Genomic DNA, 20,017 nt, shown 5'->3' on the forward strand with positions numbered 1-20,017 from the left:
AGTATAGGGAAGTATTTTTCCTGCATACCAATGATGTTGCAAACAAGGGAAGTGAATTATGCTCCCCAAGGGAAGGCGGCAAAATGCAAACTTTGGAGTGGGCGGAGGACAGGGAGGACTTCAGATGGCATTTCAGATGGTGTCTCAGCTCTCTGCAATAACAATTCCACAAATAAACGGTGGGAGATAAACAATAGGGGGAAGCCGATAAACAAGACTAGCAAAACTAGTATTAAAATCTCCAGAGAGAAGATAAGGCTTGACAAGCAATCGGAGCAAAGACGGCTGCATTTAATTAACAGGAAAGGGGAGACATAATGTACCCAGTGATCTGAATCGCAGCAAATAACTACCTGGAAGGAAAGGAAGGAGGATGTGTTCCTACAAATATTGCTGGCCCACAATCCATAGGCAGAAAACCCAATGGAAAAGGTTATGGAGCCAATTGTATCTGGTTGCTCCCACGTTTCCCATCCTTTATTTACAAAATGGATCAACAGAGTTTAGATTCCAAGACTGGATCTACGGTGCTATATCATCCAGTTTCAGAACTGCATTAACTGGATTATATGGCAGTGTAGATCCAGCCCAAACGGATATACAGTAGAGTCTCGCTTATCCAACGTTCTGGATTAGGTCAACCCTAAGTCTAAAGTTTAGGACAGAGACCAGGTCAATGACTTCGGAGGGCCTCATCCGGCCCATGGATGGGGACCCCTGATCTAGAAGATCTCATAAGACCATAGGTAAGCAAAGAGCAAAGACCATCAAGATGGTCTCATAAGACCATAAGTAAGGAAAGGGACCCTCAAAGGCCATCTAGATGATCTCATAAGGCTATCAGAAGACCATAGATAAGGAAAGGGACCCTCAAAGACCATCTAGATGGTTTATTAAGACCATAGCTAAGGAAAGGGGCCCCCAAAGGCCATCTAGACAATCTCATAAAACCATAGGTAAGGAAAGGGACCCTTAAAGGCCAGCTAGATGGTCTCATAGGACCATAGGTAATGAAAGTGACCTCCAAAATCCATCTAGATGGCCTCATAAGGCTGTAGCTAGGCAAAGAGACCTTCAAAGACCATTTAGACGATCTCATAAGACCATAGGTAATGAAAGAGACTCTTAAAGGCCATCTAGATGGTCTCATAGGACCATAGGTAAGGAAAGTGACATCCAAAGGCCATTTAGATGGTCTCATAAGGCCGTGGCTAAGCAAAGAGACCTCCAAAAGCCATCTAGACAATCTCATAAAACCATAGGTAAGGAAAGGGACCCTTAAAAGCCATCTAGATGGTCTCATAGGACCATAGGTAAGGAAAGTGACCTCCAAAAGCCATCTAGATGGTCTCATAAGGCCGTAGCTAAGCAAAGTGACCTTCAATGGCCATCTAGACAATCTCATAAAACCATAGGTAATGAAAGGGACCGTTAAAGGCCATCTAGATGGTCTCACGGGACCATAGGTAATGAAAATGACCTCCAAAAGCCATCTAGATGGTCTCATAAGGCTGTAGCTAAGCAAAGAGACCTTCAAAGACCATCTAGATGATCTCATAAGACCATAAGCAAGCAAAGAGATCTCCAAAGACCAGGTAGACTTAGATCAACTCTAAGTCTAAAGTTCAGGACAGGGGCCTTAGTTTGGGGACCCCTGCTGTAGACCAAGAACATCTCAAAGTGTGATTTGATCTTCCCTTTCTAGAGCTCTTAACTTGTAACCACTATTCTATCTGGATAGTTTCCATTGCTTGATGAGGCTGGTCCTTCACGTATTACTTACCTTACTTACCATCCTTCTGGACCTTATTGGTCCAATCCAGCATTATTCCTATGTTCAACCTACATCAGATGATTGTTGTGAAGACCATGTTAACCAATCTAATAGCATTCTTTAATTGTAATGGATTGGCTACAGCAGGCATTGACTGCAACTTTTTTGCATTGTACATTGGGTGAAATTTCACCTGTGGGGGTAGCATTTGTCAAGCCTAACTATTTAAACTAAAATACAGGAGCCTGTTTTGTCAACTGATATCAACTCTAAATGAAGCAGAACAGCACACAAACTAAGACATTAAATTCGTGAAAATGTTGCCACTGCTCCCACTTTCTTCTGCATTGCTGCTCAGGTAAATGGCAGGCCAGAGATCGGATGAAGACGAGCTGAATCTAGTCAGACTAATTTGGTCTTTTTAATTACAAAAAGTAATTGCAGCCTTGTTCTAATGAGGTGGAAAGTGACCTTGCATGAGGAAAAAGATTAACAAGCCTAGGAATGAATGTGACATGTTGAAAGCTGGGGTTTGCTGTCTTCCTCTTCCTTTTGGAAAAGACGTCACCGGAGCACAATAGCTCATTATTCCTGGGATGACCAGAAATGGCGAATCAGTTTGGCGAGCTTATAATCTTCCACAGCAGACTTTCGGATGCTCCGATTCCATCTAATTAGTTAGAAATTCCATCTAATTAGTATGAATTTATACATGCAAAAAGCCAAAAGGGGTGATCTTAAAAGGTACAACAGAGCTTGTTTGTACAGTGTTTTGCTGTGATTAACCACTTAGCTCTTTTTTTTGCAGATACTCATGTGGCTACTGATTCAAAGCAGAACTGCATGGCAATTTTTATCAATCTATATATATAAAAGAGTGATAGCATCATGGCAACCCACAAAACAACAAAACTACAGGCCCCCCAACCTCGAAATTTGACAACACAACCCATCATCCACGCCTCTAGGTTGATACAACAAAAAGAAAAGAAAAAGAAAGTCCTAATTCGAGAGAGAGGAATAATTGCTTTTATCCAATTGCTGCCAGTTAGAAGGCTAAGCTCCTCCAACTTGGTCTCCTAGCAACCCAATAAAAATAATAAAAAACACTAAAAATTAATACAATAAAATACTATAATAGCAGAAAATAACTAAAAATAATACAAGAAAATAATAAAATATAATAAATAAAAATATAACTTACAATAAAATTAATAAAAAATTCAAATAAAGTCAAATAAAAATTACACAACAATTTTTAACCAATACCACCACCACTTTGCCACAGCAACGCGTGGCCGGGCACAGCTAGTATATAATATACTAGCTGTGCCCGGTCACGCGTTGCTGTGGTGAAGTATGGTGGTATGGGAAATAAAGTATTGAGGAATTGGTGGTAGTTAAGATAAAGGGTAAAGGTGTGGAGTCCAGATAATCCAGTTAAAGCAGATAATATAAGATTATAAATGGGTTATATAGCTGTGTGGAAGGGCCTTGAGTCTACACTGCCATCTAATCCAGTTAAAATCAGATAATCTGTATTTTATAGGCAGTGTGGAAGAGGCCTAAGTGAGGCCTAACTCTGCCTGTCCCCTGGGTGAGTGAATTGCTAGGAGACCAAGTTGGCGGAGCTTAGCCTTCTAACTGGCAGCAATTGGATAAAAACAATTATTCCTCTCCCTCTAATTAGGACTTTATTTTTCTTTTCTTTTTTTTGTATCAACCTAGAGGTGTGGATGATGGGTTGTGTTGTCAATTTTCGAGGTTGTGGGGTGTTTAGTTTGGTTGTTTTGGCGGTCGCCAGGATTCCATCACTCTTTTATATATATAGATTGTATATACATAAAATATTGATAATAATATTATAATGTAATACAATATTATACTAATAATACAATATAATATATATTAATTATATATTATATATTAAATGTAATATTAATTAAAATATAAACCAGACTGAATCAAAATTGACCAAAAACTGATACGTAACCCTTTTGATACTAATGTTGGAGAGTGGTCCCTGGTCAAAGTGGTGTCTGGTCAAAGTGGTTTCTGGTCAAATTGGTCTCTGCGCAAGTGGTCCCTGGTCAAAGTGGTCTCTGGTCAAAGTGGTCTCTGATCAAAATGGTCTCTAGTTAAAGTGGTCCCTGGTCAAGTGGTCTCTGGTCAAAATGGTCCCAGGTCAAAGTGGTCTCTCAATGTCGAAGAGATAAACAAACACTATGAAGGTTCAAAACATAAAAAGAGATGTGTATATTAGAGCATCTTGCAATGGCCACAGAAATAGTCAGGCCTCTCTGAGTATAGAGCTATCTTCCTTCTATGTAAAAAGGATAAGCGAATACTATAAAGTTTCAAAACATAAGTTGCACTATGTAATTCAGAGCACCATATACATACAATATTACCTGAGAGTTAAGCGGCAATGGATAAGCAGCAAATAGTTTTCAAATTGTATATTCGCAGTGTCAGTTTGTTGAAATGTGGTATCAGGCTCGCATCATAGAAACCACATTTCAGCAAACTGACACTGCGAATCTATATACTGAAGCAGAGCCAACAATATACAAATTGAGCAGAGCCAACAATATACAATTTGAAAAACTATTTGCTGCTTATCCATTGCCGCTTACCAGAAGAAGTACAACCGAAACTGGAGTAAGGTTTTTTTGGAACAAGCTTTTCAATACCTGTGAAGTCTTAAAAGATATATTAACCAATATTATTTTGCAAAGGTTGAATGTGTTTATATTATTTTGGTTGCCAAATTCAATTGCTGTTTAAATAGTGGAGACTACTACAGTCTGGAAGATACTACTGTGGATTATAACAGTTGACTGTACTTACTATTTTCATTATTGTTGTTAACTCTCAGGTAATATTGTATGTATATGGTGCTCTGAATTACATAGTGCAACTTATGTTTTGAAACTTTATAGTATTCGCTTATCCTTTTTACATAGAAGGAAGATAGCTCTATACTCAGAGAGGCCTGACTATTTCTGTGGCCTTTGCAAGATGCTCTAATATACACATCTCTTTTTATGTTTTGAACCTTTATAGTGTTTGTTTATCTCTTCGACATTGTCTAGTATAGAAATTTGTGTGTATTTATCAAAATGGTCTCTTGGTCATAGTGGTCCCTGGTCAAAAAAGGCTGGGAACCACTGGTGTAGACATTCCCCCAGTCAATCTGTCTCTGCCTCCTCTTTTTAATTTTAAGGTTAGGAATTTGTGGAATGAAGTAAAATTTTACAGGATGGAAGCACAATTTTATTTTGGAGGCACAATGCCCATTCTCTCCCATTATACCTCTGATTTTACTCTTCCTGAACAATGCTGAAACGTGTGGTTTTCACCTTCTTCTGCTTGTTCCTTCAAAGATTGAACTCCAGGCAGCAATATTTGCTGCTCATAAAAGCGTTCTAAATGTCTTTTCCAGATGAACTTAGAAAACAAATAAGAGTCAGCGAAGGAAGAAATGAAACAGTGGAGCTTTTGTCGGAAGAAGAGGTGCTAAAAATACAGTTAGAATTCGCTCACATCCATCTCTCTCCTTGCAGGAATATCTAGCCTTTGGCATCAGATAAGCCTTCCTGAAAGTACCTTAATTGAAACTTTATATGAATGTTGTTTGTAGCTCTGTTAAAATGTGACTTTCTGGCTCCGAATCAAGTTTTCCATCATCTTCATTTTGGAGTTGAATATTGGGTACATAGTCTGCCTCATTATGCTAAAGAAAGACGAAGGGAGAGATTAGCATGCGGAAGAGCCGGCGAGATGTTATGATATAGAATGTCATTCATTTTTACGAGTCGCTGTCAGAGCTGACTGCCATAAACTTATTATTCTTTGCTGACTGCATGTAACGCTCTGGAATCTCTGCACAATCCTTATTAAAATTTCAATAATTGTGTATCAAACAAATCAGGGATGACTTTTATGAAACGTTTGCTCCTGAAAGTCATGGGATACAAACGTTTAGAGGATACCCGGAGCCTTTCCTTGTGTCATTCCATGTTATAAGTATGTGTAAATCATTCTATTCCTTTTAGGAAACTTTCCCCCTCCCGGACTAGTTTTGTTTCATTTAATTTCCATTGCAGTTTGGTGTTCAGGCTGACAGAAAATATTGTGTTGATGTTATATACCAAACAGGACAGTAATAAATAATAGAGACACCTCAAATAAATGATAGAAACAATATATATATAAAAGGGTAATGAAATTTCGGCCTAAGACAAAACAACAAAACTACACATCCCAGAAACACTAAACTTGGCAGCACAACCCCTCATCCATGCCTCTACGTTCATACAACAAAAATAAAATAAAAATAAAATCCTAATTAGAGGGAGAGGAATAATTGTTTTTATCCAATTGCTGCCAGTTAGAAGGCTACGCTCTGCCCACTTGGTCTCCTAGCAACCCACTCAGCCCAGGGTACAGGCAGAGTTAGGCCTCTTCCACACTGTCTATAAAATACAGATTATCTGATTTGAACTGGATTATATGGCAGTGTAAAAGGGGCCCCTGATGGCACAGTGTGTTAAAGCACTGAGCTGCTGAACTTGCGGACCAAAAGGTCCCAGTTTCAAATCCTGGGAGTGGAGTGAGCACCCGCTGTTAGCCCCAGCTCCTGCCAACCTAGCAGTTCGAAAACATGTCAATGTGAGTAGATCAATAGGTACCGCTCCGGTGGGAAGGTAATGGCGCTCCATGCAGTCATGCCAATGGCCACATGACCTTGGAGGTGTCTACGAACAACGCCGGCTCTTCGGCTTAGAAATGGAGATGAGCACCAACCCCCAGAGTCAGACACGACTGGACTTAATGTCAGGGGAAAACCTTTACCCTTTACCTTAACTACCACCAATTCCTCAATACTTTATTTCCCATAGCACCAGACTTCGCCGCAGCAACGCGTGGCCGGGCACAGCTAGTAGGATATAAAGGGAATCTAAAACAATTTCCTGATAGGTTGCAAACAGGTATAAAACATGCATAATGCCCATATATTGATTTGATACAACTATGGCTCATCTACACTGTAAAATGAATGCAGTTTGACACCGCTTTAATTGTTGCGGCTCAATGCTATGGAATACAGGGGTTTGCAGTTTGGTGAAGCTTGTTCTAGCATTCTTTGGCAGAGAAGGCTAAAGACTTGGTAAAACTACAATGCCAAGTATTGTTTTACGTCATGACCATTGAAGTGGTGTCAAATTGCATTAACTTTCTATGTAGATTCATCCTATATGAGAGGAGCCACAGTGGCGCAATGGGTTAAAACCTTGTGCCAGCTGACTGCTGACTTGAAGGTTAGGTTGCTGACCCGAAGGTTGGCAGTTCGAATCCGCAAGATGGGGTGAGCTCCCGCCTGTCAGCTCTAGCTTGTGGGGAAATGAGAGAAGCCTCCCAGCAAGATGGTAACGCATCTGGACAGCTATATACACCTCACTTGCGTCATTGCCAACAGAGTCTCTAAAATGCCAGCCACAGATGTAGGCAAAACAGGAGAGAATGCTACTGGAACATGGCCATAAAGCCCAAAAACTCACAGCAACCCAGCTCAGTTATAGCTTTGCCTTAGTGTCAATAGGCAGACGTAATTTGAAAATATACAGAAGCCAATAATTATATAGTGCACTTATGTACTATTAGAGCAGAGCTTTCCAAACATTCCATGTTGGTGACACACTTTTTAGACATTTGTCATTTCGTGACACAGTAATTCAGTTTTACTAGAAAAATGGTGGCTGATTTAAGATGTTATTGTCCCAAATACCTTTCAAATTGGACAAGCTGAATCAAGAATTATTGCCAGTCTAACAGCCAAAAACAATAATTGACTCTCAGAGAGAAACAGTTCCATAGTGGAGTAGTTTATTACTGCTCTTAGACCATAGATTTTGACAAACTAGCACTTTGGCCCAGGTTTTTTCTAGATTTTATCCATGATTTTACCTTTTGTTCTTGAATGTAATTTTATGACTGTTTTTTATTGTTATTATTTGTTTTTATTGCTTTGTTTTTATTGTAAGCCGCTCCGAGTCCCTTCGGGGAGATGGGGCGGGGTATAAAAATAAAATTATTATTATTATTATTATTATTATTATTATTATTATTAGTCATTCCCATACAAAATAAATACATGCAAAATAAAAGTGTAACGATATAAAAGTAATACAGTAGAGTCTCACTTATCCAACGTTCTGGATTATCCAACGCATTTTTGTAGTCAATGTTTTCAATACATCATGATATTTTGGTGCTAAATTCATAAATACAGGAATTACAACATCGCATTACTGCATATTGAACTACTTTTTCTGTCAAATTTGTTGCATAACATGAAGTTTTGGTGCTTAATTTGTAAAATCATAATCTAATTTGATGTTTAATAGGCTTTTCCTTAATCCCTCCTTATTATCCAAGATATTCACTTATCCAAGCTTCTGCCGGCCCGTTTAGCTTGGATAAGTGAGACTCTACTGTACGTGAAATAATTAGCATACAAAATCTTGCATTAAAAATTTGACACAATTAAAACTCAATACAATTGAAACACATTAAATGTAAACCAAAATGTTAAAATGTAGATTAGATCAGATTAGAAAGGGACGCAACCTTATTCTTTGTCTCAGCAGCCAAACGACTTCCACTGGCTCCGATCGTGAAAAAAGAACAAAGTAAAGGGTAACACATTTTATTTGGCATACGCTCACTGCATCTGATCGAGTGGGCTGCATTCCATGAAAAGCTTATGCCAAATAGAATGTGTGAATCCGTGAAGCGCCTTGTTGTTTTCACTGCAAAGGACTAACATGGCTACCTCCTTGGATATCACACAAAACACAATTTGAAATGGATCTGAATGGGAAAAATCCAGTTTTGATCATCCTTTTGCATTCATTGGATAAAAATAGCTGGGCACCAAAAAGCTGGGAATGTTGTTTACGGGGAAATATGATGCACCCAGTCCAGCCAGTTATTGCTCCCTACTGAAATCCTTGCTACTATCTCTGCTAAAGGCCTAATGATAGATTATGATTCTTGGATGATGTGATTTTAACTGATTGTAAGGTTTTAATGTCATTGTGTTTTGTGATCTGCCCTGAGTCCCCTTCGGGGTGATAAGTGTGGAAAATAAATGCTGTAAATAAATAAATATCCATGGGAGCTTGATAGGCCAACACTGAAATCAGCTCCATTCATTGATCAAGTTTATCCTAGTAAGAGCTAACTGTTAGATCCCAACCAGCCAGGGCACCAAGGCCTGCAGTGGTTCAGGACTTGCACTTTGACACAGATAATGCTGAGGGTTATACTGACATTTCACCCTTTACAGCTACAGGTGCCCGAAGAGATTGGCTCTGGAGACTTACTAATTGGAGAATATTCTTCTGTTCCTCCCTCGCAGACAGAGCCAGATGTTGCTGAGATGCCTGGGAATGGGGTTTTTAATCGTAGAGATTTTGTAACTAGAGAAAGAAGTGCAAAACAAGAAATCCGCCAGAGCCAAAGACTGGCAAATAGACAGAGCCTCCGGTGGCTCAGTGTGTTAAGCGTTGAGCTGCTGAACTTGCAGACTGAAAGGTCCCAGGCTCAAATCCGGGGAGCGGACTGAGCGCCCGCTGTTAGCTCCAGCTTCTGCCAACCTAGAAGTTCGAAAACATGCAAATGTGAGTAGATCAATAGGTACCACTATGGTGGGAAGGTAATGGCGTTCCATACAGTCATGCCGGCCAATTGACCTTGGAGGTGTCTACAGACAACGCCGGCTCTTGGGCTTAGAAATGGAGATGAGCACCAACCCCCAGTGTCGGACAAGACTGGACTTAGCGTCAGGGGAAACCTTTACCTTTACTTTACTATTCACTTTCTGGCTATTCTGTTGATTCCTACCTCCTTCGTCACAACCAAACAGTGTATCCTTAGATGCTCCTGCATTTGAGATAAATGAGGAACTTGATACGAATTCCTTTTTCTCTATGAGTTGATGCCTCTCACCCCATTATATTGTCCCCCTTTCAGGCCATCAATATTTATGGGGTTTTGTTTCTTTTCTTAGATATGTAACCTTGAGACTTTTTTGATTCAGGACCTTGACAGCTATCGGGTCCAAGTGCCCTTGTCAAACATGGCCTTGCTATTTGACTTTCTGGATTTCTTATGCTCGGTGTATCTCACCTGCAGGGATGACAAACGGGTCTAGCCTTCAGCTTGCCCAGAAACAGTGAAGTATTAAATGATGATATAAAAGAGCTATTTCTGGTCTTTGTCGGAGATTTATAATACATGCAGCGCCAGTATTTTTGTCAGCCCCAAGGTATATGGAACAGTAACTAGGGAGCACCTAGCTTTGGATAAAGAATGGTATGAAATGTTAAAGCCATCAAAGCCAGGAAAAACCATTTTAAAGAAGCGAAACATCTCATAAGTAAGGCACAGTTTAGAAGATTTTTTTGGAAATCATAAAAAGAGACCAGGACAATTTTTCTGGTCTGAGTGGAACGTGCTTGATGGAAGCAAAGCTTGGAATAGTACTATTGGAAATACATTCTCTACTTTGTCATTTCTGAATTTGGATAAGTGGATTGGTTAGTGGTGGATGAAATCACTCTATATGTTGATTTAGGAGTAATAAAAGAGACAAAGTACTTCCAGTGGGACTTTACTTAGCTTTGCTTCATTGGAACAAGATCTGGTGGGATTCATGAATTCATGGTGGTCATGGTTTAGTACATCATCGACTTAAAAACAAATAAAAGAGCAGTACATAGAATGAGCAAACTTAGGAGGACTTGCAGTTGCCCATTAACGGCCAGAGACAGAACAGTAATTACTGTATATACTCGAGTATAAGCCTAGTTTTTCATGCCCCTTTTTTAAGACTTAAAAAGCCCCCCTTGGCTTATACTTGGGTGAGGGTCCTGGTTGGCTTATATTTGGGTCAGCTTATACTCGAGAATATATGGTACATTTATTATTTTTCTCTATTATTGTTGCTACTATTACATTTCTTTTACTCTATTATTATTACTATTATTATTACATTTAATATTTCACTCTGATATTATTATTATTACATTTATTATTTTACTCTATTTATTATTACATGTATTAGTTTCCTGTATTATTTATTATTATTATTACATGTATTATTTTACTCTATTATTATTAAAAGGATACATAAGCACATTTACATTGAAGAAGATGAGAATAATGATTTGATCAGAGTTGACCAGTTTGAGCTTTATGTAAATACAGTAGAGTCTCACTTATCCAAGCCTCTCTTATCCAAGCTTCTGGATAATCCAAGCCATTTTTGTAGTCAATATTTTCAACATATCGTGATATTTTGGTGCTAAATTCATAAATACAGTAATTACAACATAGCATTACTGCATATTGAACTACATTTTCTGTCAAATTTGTTGTATAACATGATGTTTTGGTGCTTAATTTGTAAAATCATAACCTAATTTGATGTTTAATAGGCTTTTCCTTAAACCCTCCTTATTATCCAAGATATTCCCTTATCCAAGCTTCTGCCGGCCTGTTTAGCTTGGATAAGTGAGACTCTACTGTATTCAAAAACATGTAACCTACTGATGCCTCAATTAATGTAATTTTATTGGCATCTATTTTTATTTCTGAAATTTACCACCCTTGGCTTATACTGGAGTCAATGTTTTCCCAGTTTTTTTGTGATAAAATTAGGTGCCTCGGCTTATATTTGAGTCGGCTTATACTCGAGTATATACGGGTATATATGTCATGAGATAACAATCTTATATTTATAGTACTTCTAACTGCATAAGTGTAGTGTGTGTAGATATTTGGAGTGAGTGTTGGGTTAGGATTCTTGGTGAGTTGTACTTAAAAAAGGTAAAGGTTTCCCCTGACGTTAAGTCCAGTCATGTCTGACTTTGGAGGTTGCTGCTCATCTCCATTTCTAAGCCAAAGAGCCGGCGTTGTCCGTAGACACCTCCAAGGTCATGTGGCCATTGGCATGACTGCATGGAGTGCCGTTACCTTCACGCCGGAGCGGTACCTATTGATCTACCCACATTGGCATGTTTTCGAACTGCTAGGTTGGCAGAAGCTGGAGCAACAGCGGGCGCTCACTCTGTTCCCGGGATTTGAATCTGGGACCTTTTGGTCTGCAAGTTCAGCAGTTCAGCGCTTTAATGCACTTCGCCACTGGGGCTTGTACTTAGTCATGGCATTTCCCTCAGCCGTGGAAACTCATTGAATGACCTTGGGCATGTCATGATCTTCCAGCCTTAAGGGAAGAGAGTGAGAACCATCATTTGAATACATATGTTCAAGAAATTCCACATTATGGAGTTGCCATAGAAGGCCCATAGTAACAAGAAGTGTTTGCAAATCTGTCTGATTTTTTCCTCTTCCTCAAGTCTTCTTTGCTCTTTTTGTGTACGATGCACGAGTGGCCACCCTGTTCGCTCTGAAAGGTGATTAAGAAATTCATGGAGGATTAGACTGCCGATGACTACCAGTTATGACCACGATGATTATATCTTCTCCCCAGAGGCAACGTGCCTCTGATTAGCGTTGGCTGAAAGAGCCTATCCGAGTATCCGGTCCATGGCTGTTTCACATAAGTCAGTTCTCTCTAATTTCCATATCATTCTGTGATTTCTGTGATTGCTTTAAAAACCGGACTCTTTCTCAGCTTCATAAATAGAGGGTTCTGCTCCTTCTGTTGAAACCAATTGCAAAATTTCCATCAAACCATCTGATACAGGATGCTCTTAATTTTTTGAACAAATCTGCTTGCGGTCTCATTTAGAGTTGACGGGCTTTGCTTTTCAACTCTCTGAATCCACTCCAACTTGTCCACATCTCTATATATAAAAGAGTGATGGAATCCTGGCGACCGACAAAACAACAAAACTAAAGGCCCCCCAACCTCGAAATTTGACAACACAACCCATCATCCACGCCTCCAGGTTGATATAACAAAAAGAAAAGAAAAATTAAAGTCCTAATTAGAGGAAGAGGAATAATTGTTTTTATCCAATTGCTGCCAGTTAGAAGGCTAAGCTCCGCCCACTTGGTCAGCCCAGGGGACAGGCAGAGTTAGGCCTCACTTAGGCAGCTTCTGCTAACCCTAAAGTTCAAAAACATGCAAATGAGAGTACATGAATAGGTACTGCTCCGGCGGGAAGGTAACGGCGCTCCATGAAGTCATACCGGCCACATGACCTTGGAGGAGTCTACAGACAACGGCAGCTCTTCGGCTTAGAAATGGAGACCCCCAAAGTCAGACACAACTGAACTTAATGTCAGGGGAAAACCTTTACCCTTTACCTAACTACCACCAATTCCTCAATACTTTATTTCCCATACCACCATACTTCACCACAGCAACGCCTGGCCGGGCAAAGCTAGTACCTATTAAAATGATACAGAATATGTTTGAGAACTTACTTAGCTTTTAGAAACCTGGCACACCATCTCTCTGGCAACTCTAGGACTGGTAGTAGTTCTCTAGGAGTCTTCCATAGAAAGACTTTCCCACCTCAGATATTTTTCAGGGAAAGCAGACTCTAGCACTATGAATGGCAAAGAATTTGATAGTCTTGCCAAAATTAGTCATTTCACAGTGTTGTCAAAGGCTTTCGTGGCCGGGATCACAGGGTTGTTGTATGTTTTCTGGGCTGTATAGCCATGTTCCAGAAGTATTCTCTCCTGACATTTTCAGCACTCTGAAAACAGAATAATTCCAGACAGGAATCAATCAGGGGCAGCTAACGACTCTGAACAAAGGATTCCCCCAGGCCAGGATGCAAGGCTGGGAAGGCCATTTAATGTTAACAAAGGTGATTACCGTATATACTCGAGTATAAGCCGACCCGAATATAAGCCGAGGCACCTAATTTTATCACAAAAAAACCGGGAAAACATTGACTCCAGTATAAGCCGAGAGTGGTAAACTTCAGAAATAAAGATACCACTAAAATTACATTAATTGAGGCATGAGTAGATGAAATTTTTTGAATATTTACATCAAGCTCAAATTTAAGATAAGACAGTCCAACTCTGATCAAATCATTATTCTCATCTTCTTCAATGTAAATGTGCTTAATAATAAGAGTAAAATAATACATGTAATGACAACAACAATAATAATAAATACAGGAAAATAATACATGTAATAATAAATAGAGTAAAATAATAAATGCAATAATAATAATATCAGAGTGAAATAATAAATGTAATAATAATAATAATAATAATAATAATAATAATAATAATAATAATAATAATAGAGTAACATCAACACTATCACCATAAACAGCTTGCATTCTCTGATGGATCTCTTTTGGGGTGACACCTTCTGCTGTCAAGAATTCAGTGACTGCACGTTGTTTAAGTCACATTGACGGACCGTCTGCGCAGGGTTCCATACTTCATACTTTAACAACACAACTGTTCAATGCTAAGGCTTCCTGCCAAATGGAACAGTAGAGGAGAGTCTACTGAACAAGCCAGTACCTGCTGCATACCGGTACTGACATCCACTGAGTTACGAAGGTGGAGGCATTACTTTTCATTCAACCCTCGTATTTCCCCGAAGGGACTTTTTTCATTTCCGGCATCTGGAGACTGTGTTTGACTCAGCCATGGGGAGGTGCTATTGTTCCATTCTTCCATGCCAAAGAGTTTGTCATCCATGGATGCCTTCCGCTGGCATGTTTTTAACCTCCCTGCCAAAGCAGCACCTATTTATCTACTCACATTACTTTTTTCGAACTGATAGGTAGGCAGAAGCTAGGCTGATGGCGGGAGCTCACCCCACCCACGGCTTGAACTGCCAACCTTCAAGTTGGCAAGATCTTTCCGTAGCTTGACCGTTTAACTTGCTGTGCTAGCCGTGGCCCATGAGATAGGTCAGGGGTCCCCAAACTTTTTATGCAGAGGGCCAGTCCACAATCCTTCAAACTGTTGAGGGGCCAAATTAGCATTTGAAGAAAAAAAATACAAACAAATTCCGATGTACACTACACATGTCTTATTTGTAGTGCAATAACAACAACAAGAACAATGAAATAACAATGAAAGAGCAATACAATACTTAAAAATACAGTAGAGTCTCACTTATCCAACACTCGCTTATCCAACGTTCTGGATTATCCAACCCATTTTTGTAGTCAATGTTTTCAATATATCGTGATATTTTGGTGCTAAATTCGTAAATACAGTAATTACTACATAGCATTACTGCATATTGAACTACTTTTTCTGCCAAATTTGTTGTCTAACATGATGTTTTGGTGCTTCATTTGTAAAATCATAACGTAATTTGATGTTTAATAGGCTTTTCCTTAATGCCTCCTTATTATCCAACATATTCGCTTATCCAACATTCTGCTGGCCCGTTTATGTTGGATAAGTGAGACTCTACTGTAAAAACAATTTTAACCAACATACATTTATCAGGATTTCAATGGGAAGTGTGGGCCTGCTTCTGGCCAATGAGATAGTCAAGTTAATTAGGGTTGTTGTTGTTGTTGTGTGCCTTCAAGTCATTTCAGACTTGGGGCGAGCCTAAGTCTAAGTTTTATTTATTGATTTACTACATTTGTATCCCACCCTTCTCACCCCAAAGGGGACTCAGAGTGGCTTACAAATTATATGTACATACAATATGTTATATTATTAGCATAGCACACTATTAGCATTATATATTGCTATATTGAACTATACCACTATACTGTAATATTATTAGTAATATATAATATATAATTAATACTATTGTATGGTATTATTATTATTAGTGTTATATTGTATTACATTATAATATTATTATTAATATTATATGTATCTACAATATATTATATTATAAAACTGTGGGCGGGGGCCAGGTAAATGACCTTGGAGGGCTGCATCCGGCCCCCGGGCCATAGTTTGGGGACCCCTGAGATAGGTGATCACTTTCCTTGTTTAAATACAAATGTGAAACAGTTTGAAGCAAGCCCAGTGAATCAAGCCTAATTTATTAAGGCGATTGGCCCTTTATCTTCCTAAATTCTTTAATAGCTATGAGTGTTTTATGAGATTTCATCATTATCATTAAGACCCTTAAGAGAAGGCCACATCCTTATGCAGGGCATGGTGATGCTTAGAATGATCAAAACGATTGGCAGATTTTTTTCAGGATTGGAGTGCATACAATGTTATATTTTAGCAACGAGTCCTGAAAAAAAAAAAAAAAGAGAGAGAATAATTTCGCTAATTAGCTCATCTTGCTCCAACATGCATCCACCTTTGGGAAATAAAGAAATGGTTTATTAAATCAAAAGATAGGATTTCTCTTCCAACCCTCGTGCGGGCATTAGCGATCAAATATTCCCCACAGGTTCATCCTGGTGGCATTAAGGGCTGATTTGACTTGCCGACATCGCATTAGTGAGGCATCTAATCCAATTTAGGTCAAGGCAGGGATGCTGCATTCATTACGGCATTTCGAGCATCATTAGAAGCAGATTGATCAGGGGGAAAAAGCACCCCTGAATCTGCCTGCAACAGGCTAGAAAATTGCTCTGACCGTGGCTGTAATTTTTCAAAACAGAGATCCTCCTTTTATATTTTTTTCCCCCAAAGCAAGGTAACAAGCATTAGCAACAAATGTCATCCTCTCCAGTATTTGTTTTTTGTCTTCAGAACAACTCTTTTACAAACTAAGTAAAAATGAACCAACCCTCCCAGCTTTCTTTATGGGTGAATGCTTTAATAAAATGGCACAGGAGGACTTGGAGGAAGAAAGCAGGTTGGTGATGAAAGATTGAAATAATAAAAAGCCTTATGGCAGTTTAAGGACTGAGAAGTTTTATCAGGCATGAGCTTCCCGAGACTCTGTCTCAGTCTTCAAATGATGCAGTCCACAAAAGTGTGTGCCGAACGCAGCCGGGTAGTCTCAAAGGTGTAACAAGTGTGCTGTTTTTGTGGACATGGACTAGGATGGTTATTATCACCTGGAAATAATTAAAATAATAAAGGTTTTTTCAAGTCAAATTGCCAATGCAGTGAATTACAAACTTCAAAACAGTTTGGCACTTCTGCCAATTTCCAGATTATTTGAGTTGTTAAACTACCGTCCGGCTCTGACATGTATGCGGCAAGAAGAATCACTGGGATAGGTCAAAGGGTCCATTTTCAAACAGTAGTTAAATAAAATAATAATATGAATAGTAAAGGTAAAGGTTTCCCCTGACGTTAAGTCCAGTCGTGTCCGACTCTGGGGGTTGGTGCTCATCTCCATTTCTAAGCCCAAGAGCTTGTCTGTAGACACCTCCAAGGTCATGTGACCATTGGCATGACTGCATGGAGCACTGTTACCTTCCCGCCGGAGCAGTACCTATTCATCTACTCACATTGGCATGTCTTCGAACTGCTAGGTTGACAGAAGTTGGAGCTAACAGCGGGTGCTCATTTCGCTCCCAGGATTTGAACCTGGCACCTTTTGGTCCGCAAGTTCAGCAGCACAGCGCTTTAACACACTGTGCCACCAGGGGCCCCCAATTTATCATTTAGAAAACATGCAAATGTGAACCTATTAAATATCAAATTAGGTTATGATTTTACAAATTAAATACCAAAACATCATATTTAACAACAAATTTGACAGAAAAAGTAGTTAAATATGCAGTAATGCTACGTAGTAATTACTGTATTTATGAATTTAGTACCAAAACATCCCAATGTATTGAAAACATTGACTACAAAAACATTGACTACTAAAAAGCAGACTGCGTTGGATAATCCAGAACGTTGGATAAGCGGATGTTGGATAAGTGTACTCCTTTACTGGGCATCTATGAACAGTAGAACAGAGAAAACCAGAAAACAGTTCAGTCTGAGCCACCAAAATAGAAATCATAATGAAAACAAAAGCTTGTGATAGACAAAAAAATCAACCTAGGATTCATTTTGGAAGAGGTTTTCAAGTTTTCTAGAACAGGCATGGGCAAACTTTGGCCATCCATGTGTTTTGGACTTCAACTCCCACAATTCCTAACAGCCTACACCTGGAGAGCTGAAGTTTATCCATGCCTGCTCTAGAAGGTTCAATGAGTTTTGGTTTCCTTATGCAAGGTTTACTATTTCATGTTAAAGGTAAAGGTAAAGGTTTTCCCTTGACGTTAAGTCCAGTCGTGTCCAACTCTGGGGGTTGGTGCTCATCTCCATTTCTAAGCCGAAGAGCCAGCGTTGTCTGTAGACACCTCCAAGGTCATGTGACCATTGGCATGACTGCATGGAGCACTGTTACCTTCCTGCCGGAGCAGTACCTATTCATCTACTCACATTGGCATGTCTTCGAACTGCTAGGTTGACAGAAGTTGGAGCTAACAGCAGGCGCTCACTCCGCTCTCTGGATTTGAACCTGGGACCTTTCGGTCTGCAAGTTCAGCAGCTCAGCGCTTTGACACACTTCGCCACTGAAGGCTCCACTATTTCTGCATATTCTTCATTATAAATAGAGAGCTTGCTGAAATGCGTTGAACTCCTTTGTTTTTGTTGTTGTTGTTGAAGGAACCTATGCCTATGATTTCCATGTTATTTCTCCCTTGGTATGACATTAAGGAATTAATGATCAGGAACACATTTAGTTCATTAACGGAAGCATACCTGTACTCTTTGAGGCATTGTAGAAAGAAAGAGGTACGGCCTTTGCCCCTTCTGTACAAGAGCAGCTGGACCACGCTTGGCACAGGTCCATCCCTTGGCCACAGGAGCCATTGCCCATCGCAAGGCTACCATTGACCACCCAGGGAAGAACAAACAGCCTTTCGTCTTGTCAGAGGCCAAAGGCTGCCCTTTCTTTCCGGGCTGAATGCTGACAGCTGGACAGTACGTAGGTGTCCCTTCATGGCCAATATGTAGTTGGGAAACCAGCTGTGCCTGGAAGCCTTCCAGCTGCTATTATGTAGGAGGGAAGAAAACAAACCCTCCCTCTTCACTAAAGTAAGTACCTCCACCTCCAGTCCACAATGACCTTGGCCATATTCTGGGGGGGAAAACAAGTACAAAAGCATAGCAAGCTCTAATCCATTGCCAACAAAGAGTAGGTATAACACATTAAATAGATAACAGATGGCTAACTTTAATACTATTTATATATACTAATGGGTACCTATAGGTTCAGATTTAGAAACAATTGCTTCCAATTAAATGAAATAATTGAGTTTGAATAGGCCGCGAGGGCCATCTAGCCCAATCTCCTGCCATGCAGGAATACACAACTAAAACACTCCTGAGAACTGGCTATCCAACTATAATAATAATAATAATAATAATAATAATAATAATAATAATAATAATAATAATTTTATTATGACACAGCAAACAAGATAGATATGCTGGATTTCGTATCACAAAATCACAAGTCGAACACTTCCCAAGTGTCTAGGACTGTGTGATGTATTTTCGGATGATGCGTGCAGATCCCAGTAGGGTGGCCTTTTGCAGTTGGCAGATCGTAATTTTGTCAATGTCTGTTGTTTCCAAATGCGGCTGAGCTCTCTTGGCACGGCACCCAATGTGCCCATCACCACCGGGACCACCTGCACTGGTTTCTGCCAGAGTCTTTGAAGTTCAATCTTGAGGTCCTGATAGCGGCTGAGTTTTTCCTGTTGTTTTTCGTCAATGCGACTGTCACCTGGGATGGCAACATCCATGATCCAAACCTTTTTCTTTTCCACAACTGTGATGTCTGGTGTGTTGTGTTCCAGAACTTTGTCAGTCTGGATTCGGAAGTTCCACAGTATCTTTGCGTGCTCATTTTCCAGTACTTTTGCAGGTTTGTGATCCCACCAGTTCTTTGCTGCTGGGAGGTGGTACTTGAGGCATAAGTTCCAATGAATCATTTGGGCCACATAGTTGTGCCTCTGTTTGTAGTCTGTCTGTGTGATTTTCTTACAGTAGCTGAGGATATAATCAATGGTTTCATCGGTTTCCTTGCACAGTCTGCATTTAGGGTCATCAGCTGATTTTTCGATCTTGGCCTGAATTGCCTTTGTTCTGATGGCTTGCTCCTGGGCTGCAAGAATCAGGCGTTCTGTCTCCTTCTTCAGGGTCCCATTCGTGAGCCAGAGCCAGGTCTTATTATTATTATTATTATTATTATTATTATTATTATTATTATTATTATTATTGACACAAAGACATAGTAGGGCAAAGGTAAAGGTTTTCCCCGACGTTAAGTCC

The 20,017-nt window shown here is 39.7% G+C and overlaps 1 long non-coding RNA gene across 1 annotated transcript; it reads right to left on the reverse strand.

Moving 5' to 3' along the window:
- Window positions 1–5,033: 5,033 nt before the first annotated feature.
- LOC134294007 (uncharacterized) lies at window positions 5,034–19,740 on the reverse strand. Its single transcript, XR_010000982.1, has 2 exons — window positions 18,440–19,740; window positions 5,034–5,510 (listed from the first exon to the last, which is right to left on the reverse strand). It is a non-coding gene; the product is annotated as an uncharacterized LOC134294007 (long non-coding RNA).
- Between the last annotated feature and the right edge of the window lie 277 nt (window positions 19,741–20,017).

Source organism: Anolis carolinensis, unplaced genomic scaffold (assembly GCF_035594765.1).
Source record: "Anolis carolinensis isolate JA03-04 unplaced genomic scaffold, rAnoCar3.1.pri scaffold_11, whole genome shotgun sequence".
NCBI classification, from domain to species: Eukaryota; Metazoa; Chordata; class Lepidosauria; order Squamata; family Dactyloidae; genus Anolis; species Anolis carolinensis.